General features: G+C 40.5%; 1 non-coding gene across 1 annotated transcript; it reads right to left on the reverse strand.

Annotated features, from left to right (window-relative positions):
* Window positions 1–4,999: 4,999 nt before the first annotated feature.
* LOC148702490 (small nucleolar RNA R71) lies at window positions 5,000–5,105 on the reverse strand. Its single transcript, XR_015969217.2, has one exon. It is a non-coding gene; the product is annotated as a small nucleolar RNA R71 (small nucleolar RNA).
* Window positions 5,106–8,899: the final 3,794 nt, after the last annotated feature.

The following is an 8,899-nucleotide window of genomic DNA, read 5'->3' on the forward strand; positions in this document are numbered from 1 at the left end:
CTCAGACTTTGGTTCAAACTGACTTCTTAACTTATCCAAAATATTATGAACCAAGTCTAGAAACACTTTAGACAAGATTTTCACTGAAACACTCAATTGAATTCATTAGTAAACAAGAGATATACTCAGATGCTTTGAGCTCATCAAAATCAAATAGGGTTATGATCAATCACTCCACACGCTGTGTTTCAATTTAGTAAAACCTTGGCCAGGGTAAACCAAGTGATTGGTCACTTGAATTTAATTAATTGAAATACAATATGGATGACCGGACCAAAGTGTGATAGTTCACTTTAGGTCATCTTGAGCATCGTTGGTCAAAAGGATGAATTATGTGGTAACCATATGAATGGGTTCTTGAATGTTGCTTTGCATATTCGACCTATCCGGACATCGGGTATCATTGCTAGATGGTCACCTCGATTAGTGCATGGAGTGGTTCATGTACTACCGGCTTAGTGTTCGAACCTATCGGAGTCACGCACATAAGTCAAGTTAAGTAGGAAGGACTTGATCCAATTTAATTGAGAATTAAATTGTGGGTCATTTGAGATTTGGTTTTGTCTATTTTCAGCTAGCACTGAACATGAGGTACATACTGAATTTCATGGATGTGTATTTAATTATGTCTGTATTCTGGCTTAATCAAGTTTCAATTAATGTAATTGAAATTGATTTGGACTCATTTGTTGAGTTTGGTTTTGAATTGGATTCAAATGAATGTAATTGGGCTTAATGATGTTTTTATTAGAATTTATCCCATATTTATTCTAGTCCAAGTGTGACTTGGATATTGATCTGAAAATTGAACTAATTGGAGTTCACATGAATCAGATTCGTGTGGAATTTTTCCGGATCCAAAATCTTTCAAATTGGTCTTCAATTTGGTTTAGAACCAATAATGGACCCAAGCCCATTTGATTCAGCCCATTTGAATTAACCCATTTAAGAAAAGTCAAATTTGATTTGTAAATTTACTTGTTTGCCCCTCTAATTGGATGACACAGTTTTTGTTGGTTCTGGTTTCTTCCTCGGTCCAGTGGACCAATTTTTTTTCTGCAAAAAACTCTCCCGTGGACCGCGTTCTTCTTCTTCTTCCGAACACATCGAAGGCCGCTTGATCTTCCCTCTTTCGGCTACCATTTGAAGATCCGAAGAGACGTGTCTCTTCGGTTTTGAAACCTCTTTAATATAGGGCTGATTTAATTGAAATCAAACGGTTCAAAAAATTCAATAAAATCATGAAACGTTTGGCGTTCACTCTTTCCTTTTGGCGTTTTCTCTTCCCTGGTTCAGCCTTGTCTTTGCCTATAAATAGGCTAGCTTTCTCTTCATTCTGAGCTAGAGATTTTATCTGGGGAGAGGGGAGATTCATGATCTTTTGAGTAGCCTGTAAAAGAGAGAAAAAGGAAACGGGAAGAAAGAGGAAAAGAAAGAAAAAGAAAAAGGGAAGAAAGAATTTTTGAAATTCTTTTCTTCCAGGGGTTTATTTGCAAAAGGATTTTTGCACTATACAGACATCATCCTACCTTCCTGCATTTCTTGGCGTGCGTGTGAAGTAGAGGGTCCGTACATCCGGGCCTCGCATAGCACCAGATCCACCCGTACCAGATCCGGCACCAGATCCAGTTCCAGATCCAGTTTCCGATCCAGTATCTGTTCCAGCACTTGACCCTGTACCAGATTCTGTTCCCGAGTACCTTGACCATCTTCCGCTGCGGGATTGAGGTATGGTAAACATAATATAGTTATGTTATTTATTTATACCTGTTATAAATAAATAGATAAAATTTTAAAACTGATTTTCTGACCTGGCATCCAATTTTATCGGATTTTGCGGGATATTTTTCCTTCAGTCTCTCTCCTGGTTATAATCTTTCATGAAAACATATAAGGAGGAGATTGTGTTGACCCAATTTGGTAACCTAATGGAGTTGTAATCAAGCTAAGGCTATAATTAAATGGGTTTTTGGTCCTGATTCGATCGAAAGTTATAATTAATTATGTATGGGGCAAAGGTTTGATTAACCCTTTTTATTAGGTCACGGTCCGGTTTTTAGTCTTGTCTGGTCGAGTTCGATCTGAAGCAGCTTAGCAAGAATTAAATTTAAATGACAATAGGCTCAAGGACAAGTCAACCATCATGACCCACCTCAAACCCAAAGTCAATTCCCAACCAATTCCTTACTAGCCTTCATATAAAATTTATAAATTGAAAACAAAAAAAAAAGAAGATAATTAATGTAATAAAATAAATAAAAATAATTTCGGAAGAATCACTGGATTCACTGTTCATATGAACAGTGTCCCGTAAAAACACTGTTCATATGAACAGTGGAAAATAATATAATAATAAAATATATATATATATATATATAATTGTTTCACTGTTTATCTTCTTCCTCCCTCTATCTATTCTTCCCGTGATCTCGCCTCACAGAGCGCCCCCCCTGCCCGTTCACGAGTCCCACGCGATGCAATCCTCCCCCGCGCGATCGAAGGAGCTCGTCCCAGCCGAACGCCCCAACGTCGTCGTCGTCCCCGGGTCCTCCGCCATCAATCGCGTGCGGCGTCTTCTCCTCCAAGATCAGCGACCCAGCCGCGTCGAAATCCCAGCATCGTCGCCCCGTCTTCCGCCCATGGTGCATCCGGAGCGACCAGATCCTCCGCCACTTCATCAGTCGGCACCTCTCTCCGCCATCACCGACCAAATCCCGCAGCCCCTCTTCCTGCTCTCCCGCGATCTGCATCCCGGCACCACGCCCCGAAATCAGCCGCCGTGATCCCTTCTTCCCTCTCTCCGCGTGCGCCGGACGGCTATAAAAGGAGGGGGCTGAGGCGTTCGAAAAAAAAGAGAAAGGGGGGAGAGAGCTCGGTTTGAAGAACAGGGGAACCCCTGTTTCGGTGAAGGAAAGGAAGAAGAAAACCGAGCGGGAGAGATAAAAAAAATATAAAAAAAGGAGAAAGGAGGGGAGAAAGAGAAGAGTTTGTGATATTTTGGGAAGAATGAGAGGTGCTCAATTTCATTTGAAGATGGGAGTTCGTCCGGAAGCCATGCTCGGCTAAACATCTAGTCTAGGGCTGGATGAAGCCCTAGCAATGTATCAGGGCAATTGTAGTTCTTTTTTTTTATTATTATTTTGGAGCTTGTTTAAATTTTTATTTTCAATGAAATATTTCTTCATGATATTTAAATTTTGAGCATGCTAGTTACTAATCATGTTTGCTAAAGTAGTCTAAGATGATCCATGCCTAGAAAGATGAAGTGTGCTGCATCCTAGATTAGTATACTTAGGTAGACACTTCATGCTACACCGAAGATGGATCTTCCTAACACTCTTTATGCTTTTATTTTAAAAGGCTTGTAGCCAAAATTGCATGCCTCTCCAAAAGATAAAAATTAAGAACACAATCATTGATGCAATGCTATGTGGTGGATTCCAAACCCTAGATCTATTTACTTTGATAAAATTTCAATTCGTACTCATAGATTAATTTAGTTGAATCAAGTTAGCAAATCCTTCTTTTTGATTTATTATTAAAGAAAAATAACTAGTCTCCAATCCCTGTGGACCGACACCCGTAATCACTATCCTACAGGATACGTGCTATTGCGTGGTTTTATTTTCAAAATTGAAAGAACCGATCAATTTTTGGCGCCGTTGCCGGAGATTGCTATAATAGTTATTTTTCTTACTAAATTTTTTTTTAAAAAAAAAAATTTAAAAAAAATTTCTTAAAATTTTTTTTTCTATTATTATTACTTTTCTTATCTTCTTTTTCTCCCTTATTAATTTTTATTTTTTTTATATATATTATTTGATCAGAAATCGAGGAAAAAATCTGGGATGATCAAAAGGAGAACTGCTGGAAAAGAAATGCTGTAGAGGTTTAAAAAAAATTAAATTGCTGGAGAAATTCCCTTTGGTAACCTCTAAACTTTTCTTATTTAAATTAATTATTGGCTTGAAATTTTGTGGTGATTGTTTGATTTTAATTATAGCAAAATTGTGAATGCATGCCTGATACACATACACAAATCAATCTGCACATAGTAAGGGCAATCACCCTAACAAGATAAGAGCCGGATATCATCACCGGACTCTTGCCCAACTTAGGTGAACTCAATCTCACATAGTGTCACTTTAATTAAAATTAATTAGACGTTGGCTCCTAGGGACATTCGAGCTCAATAGGACGAAGATCACCGAAGGTTGCACCAATTTCGCTCTGTGGCTTAGTTGATGTCTAGGCAAGCTTTGTCCCTATAAGGGAGACAGTTCATCTGTTCGAGGCAAGTGGGTTTTAAGTGGGACCTTTGCGAACGCATCGTGACCCCTCCACTTACCTGGGAGCTTACCTGGTCAACTCGGTTCATTAGACCGGATTGGAGGCTTCGGTGCCCTCTTCAAACCAGTTAGGAGCTGTCTAGTGATTTTAGGTCAAAGACTAGGATTGATATGCTTTTCTCTTTTATTGCATGCTTGATTGATCGAGTACTAGTGTATGCACGGTAGTCGTTCTAGAGTACAAAATCTATTACCTTTCGACCCTGAAATAGAATGAACCCTTAGGAACATTCGAGCTAAGATCAAAACATTAGGATCATCCCCACCTCTTAAGATGGCTGAAGAACAACCCAAACTCCTGAGGGAGTACTTTACTCCCACTATTTACACTTCCCCATCTTGCATTCGATTACCTGAGGTAGCAGCTGTACAATATGAAATAAAGTCTAGTGTGATCCAAATGCTCCCATCTTTTTATGGGCTCACCAACGAAGACCCATACAAACATTTAGATGAATTTCTTGAGATTTGCACCACTGTCAAGATTCAAAACTTCACTGATGATGCCCTGAAACTTAGGTTATTCCCCTTCTCCCTTAAAGATAGAGCCAAATAATGGTTGAATTCTTTAGAAGCTAACTCAATTCGTTCTTGGGATCAAATGCAACAAGAATTCCTTAAAAAATACTTTCCTATAGGAAGAACGAACCAGTTTAGACATGCCATTACAAGCTTCTCCCAAACCGAGGAAGAAGAATTTCATGAAACTTGGGAGAGATTTCGGGACCTAATCCGTAAATGCCCTCATCATCAAATACCTAAGTGGCAGCTAGTGCAATGTTTCTATGACGGTTTGACGGAACGAAACCGTCAGATGATCGATGCTGCATGCGGGGGGACTTTCATGCTTCGAAATGAGCATGAAGCATGGCAACTATTTGAAAATCTTAATAAAAACTCCCTCCACCATGCTTCATGTTCTCGTCAAGCATCTCCGAATTTTCAAAGAAAAGGGGCCATTTGTGAAATAAGTCATTCTATGGACCTGTCTAGCAAGGTAGATGCATTGTCCCATAAGATTGACCAACTAATGATAAGAGGACATGTCGTTAGCTCTTCCCAAGCACAAGTGTGTGCTATCTGTTCTAGCCCATCGCATCCAATTCATGAGTGCCCCTCAGCACCCCAATATCCCGAACTCGTGCAAGAACACATCAATGCTGCCCAAACACAGCCCAGACCGGGTAATGATCCATTTTCCAATACATATAATCCGGGATGGCGGAATCATCCAAATTTTTCTTGGAGGCAGCAAGCTTCTAATACCTCCCAACCCTTCTCCCAAAATTTTCAAAACCCTCAGAATTTTCATCCCTACCGTCCCTCAACCCAATTTCAGCATCCTCCTCCTCCAACCCAAAGAAATACAGCCTTTGAAGAGAAGGTGTTGACTGCCCTTCAAGGTTTGGAGGCAAACACACAACTATTGCACTCTCACACGCAATCAATTGCTAAGCTAGAATCCCAAATGGGTCAACTAGCTAATGCATTAAACAAGCGAGAGGAAGGTAAGCTTCCAAGTCAACCAATGAGTAATCCTAGGGGACAATATGTGACTCAAGAAACTCGACTAAATCATGAGCAAGCTAATGCTTTGACTACCCTAAGGAGAACAATAAGGTTGGGGAGGGTAACAATAAGGAAGGAGAAGAAGAAGAGAAGAATGTATCATATGAAAACCCAAAACCTTCTTCAGCTAGTCCACCATCTGCCACAACCCACATTCCAAAGGCTCCATTTCCTGAAGCACTTAATGCACCCTCCCCCTTTAACAAGAAGGGAACTTCATTAGAAGAGATGATGGAGGTCTTCAAACAAGTTAAAATCAACCTCCCACTCCTTGATGCCATCAAACAAGTTCCCTCCTATGCCAAATTTCTCAAAGTCCTTTGCACCCAAAAGCGGAAATCTAGGACACATGTGCCTAAAAAGGTCCTCCTAACTGAGCAGGTAAGTTCCATTCTCCAACACAACACCCCTCCAAAATTCAAAGACCCTGGTGCTCCCACTATTTCTTGTGTCATAGGAAATAACTCCATCGACCGAGCACTTTTAGATCTAGGGGCAAGTGTGAATCTTCTACCCTATTCAGTCTATGAAAAATTTGGGTTGGGTGAATTAAAACCTACCTCGGTATCTTTACAATTGGCTGATCGATCGGTGAAGATACCAAGGGGGATGATTGAAGATGTTCTTGTCAAGGTAGACAAATTCTATTTTCCAGTAGATTTTATCGTCCTTGACATGGAACATGTGCCCAACCTTAAAAAACAAATCCCTGTAATCTTGGTCGTCCCTTTTTAGCTACAGCCAATGCATGTATCAACTGTAGAACTGGGGCAATGGATATATCATTTGGGAACATGAAAATTAAGTTGAATGTGTTTCATGCCGCTGACCAACATGTGAGGAAAGACGAGTGTTACCTAACTGACAAAATGGATGATCTTGTAGAGGAAGTCCTTCCCTATATCTTAGCAGATGACCACTTAGAGGCATGTTTGGCCCATTTTGACATTGACAACTTTGATATAGACAAGGCCATAGAAGAAGTTAACATCTTACTCGACAATCAATCCCCTATGAGTTCCCTTCCTTGGAAGATCCAACCTGAACCTCTCCCCCCCATTGCTAGCACACCACTTTGTCCTTCCATTGATTCTCCACCTAAACTTGAGTTGAAGCCACTTCCGACAAATCTTAAGTATGCCTTTCTAGGACCAGAAGATAGCCTCCCTGTAATCATCGCAGCCAACTTATCTACTGAACAGGAGGGTAAACTTTTAAGGGTGCTAGAAGAGAATAAACATGCCATAGGATGGTCTGTAGCCGATTTGAAAGGGGTTGACCCCTCTGTTTGCATGCATCGAATTCATCTCGAAGATGATGCAAAGCCCACCCGAGAAATGCAAAGAAGACTCAATCCTAACATGAAGGAGGTAGTCAAGAAAGAAGTGGTGAAGTTATTAGATGCCGGAATCATTTATCCAATTTCTGCTAGTAAGTGGGTGAGTCCGACACAAGTGGTACCCAAGAAATCAGGTATCACTGTGGTTGAAAATACGGAAGGAGAATTGATGCAAACACGCACAACCACGGGTTGGCGCGTGTGTATTGACTACAGAAAACTTAATTCGATGACTAGGAAAGACCATTTCCCTCTACCTTTCATAGATCAAATTTTGGAACGGTTGGCTGGTCAAGGTTTCTACTGCTTCTTAGATGGTTATTCTGGATATAATCAAGTACCTGTTTACCCAGACGATCAAGAGAAAACCACCTTTACTTGCCCATTTGGGACATTTGCATATAGGAGGATGCCTTTTGGATTATGTAATGCACCCGCAACTTTTCAACGATGCATGATGGCCATTTTTTCAGATATGGTGGAAAACTTTCTAGAAGTGTTCATTGATGATTTCTCAGTTTTTGGCCTATCTTTTGACGATTGTCTGGACAATTTGACCTTAGTTTTGAAAAGATGTAAGGAGACCAACCTAGTATTAAGTTGGGAAAAGAGCCATTTTATGGTTCAAGAAGGCATAGTTTTAGGACACGTCGTGTCCAAGAAGGGCATTGAAGTTGATAAAGCCAAAGTCGATCTTATTTCCAATCTCCCTCCGCCCAAAACTGTGAAACAAATCCGATCATTCCTTGGCCATGCTGGTTTCTACCGTCGCTTCATTCAGGATTTCAGTAAGATTTCCAAACCCTTATGCAATCTTCTTGCCAAGGACACTCCCTTTGTCTTTGATAAAGCATGCGAGGAGGCATTTGAAAATCTTCGCTCGAAATTGACCACTGCACCTATCATACGGCCCCCTAATTGGACCCTTCCATTTGAATTAATGTGTGACGCATCCGACTATGCAATTGGGGCAGTTTTAGGGCAACGGCTAGATAAGGTACCTCATATCATCTACTATGCTAGTAAAGCACTCTCAGATGCACAATTGAACTACACCACCACTAAGAAAGAATTGCTAGCTGTAGTATTCGTGCTAGACAAGTTTCGATCTTACCTATTAGGATCCAAGGTTACCGTATTCACTGATCATGCTGCCCTTCGACACCTTCTTGCAAAGAAGGACACCAAACCCCGTCTGATTCGATGGATTCTTTTACTACAAGAATTTGATCTAGAAATTCGTGACAAGAAAGGAACTGCAAATGTCGTAGCAGACCACTTATCTAGGATTCTTCTTGAACCCTCTAAGAATACCTCATCCTTACATGATGCTTTCCCGGATGAACAATTATTTGGGGTACAAGGAATGAAAATGCCATGGTTTGCAAACATAGTAAATTACCTTGCTATAGGACGAATTCCTGATGATTGGTCAACTCAAGACAAGAACCGATTCTTTTCACAAGTAAAGTTCTATTATTGGGATGATCCCAATCTATTCGAGTATTGTCCCGATCAAGTAATCCGTCGATGTGTCCCCGAATGCGAATTTCAAAGTATTCTTTCATTCTGCCATTCACAAGCTTGTGGGGGGCATTTTGGGGGTAGAAAAACTGCAGCAAAAGTTTTACAGAGTGGATTT

This window comes from Phoenix dactylifera, chromosome 1, assembly GCF_051530095.1.
Source record: "Phoenix dactylifera cultivar Ajwa chromosome 1, Ajwa_hap1_PhDact_Kaust_v1.1, whole genome shotgun sequence".
In the NCBI taxonomy this organism is placed as follows: Eukaryota; Viridiplantae; Streptophyta; class Magnoliopsida; order Arecales; family Arecaceae; genus Phoenix; species Phoenix dactylifera.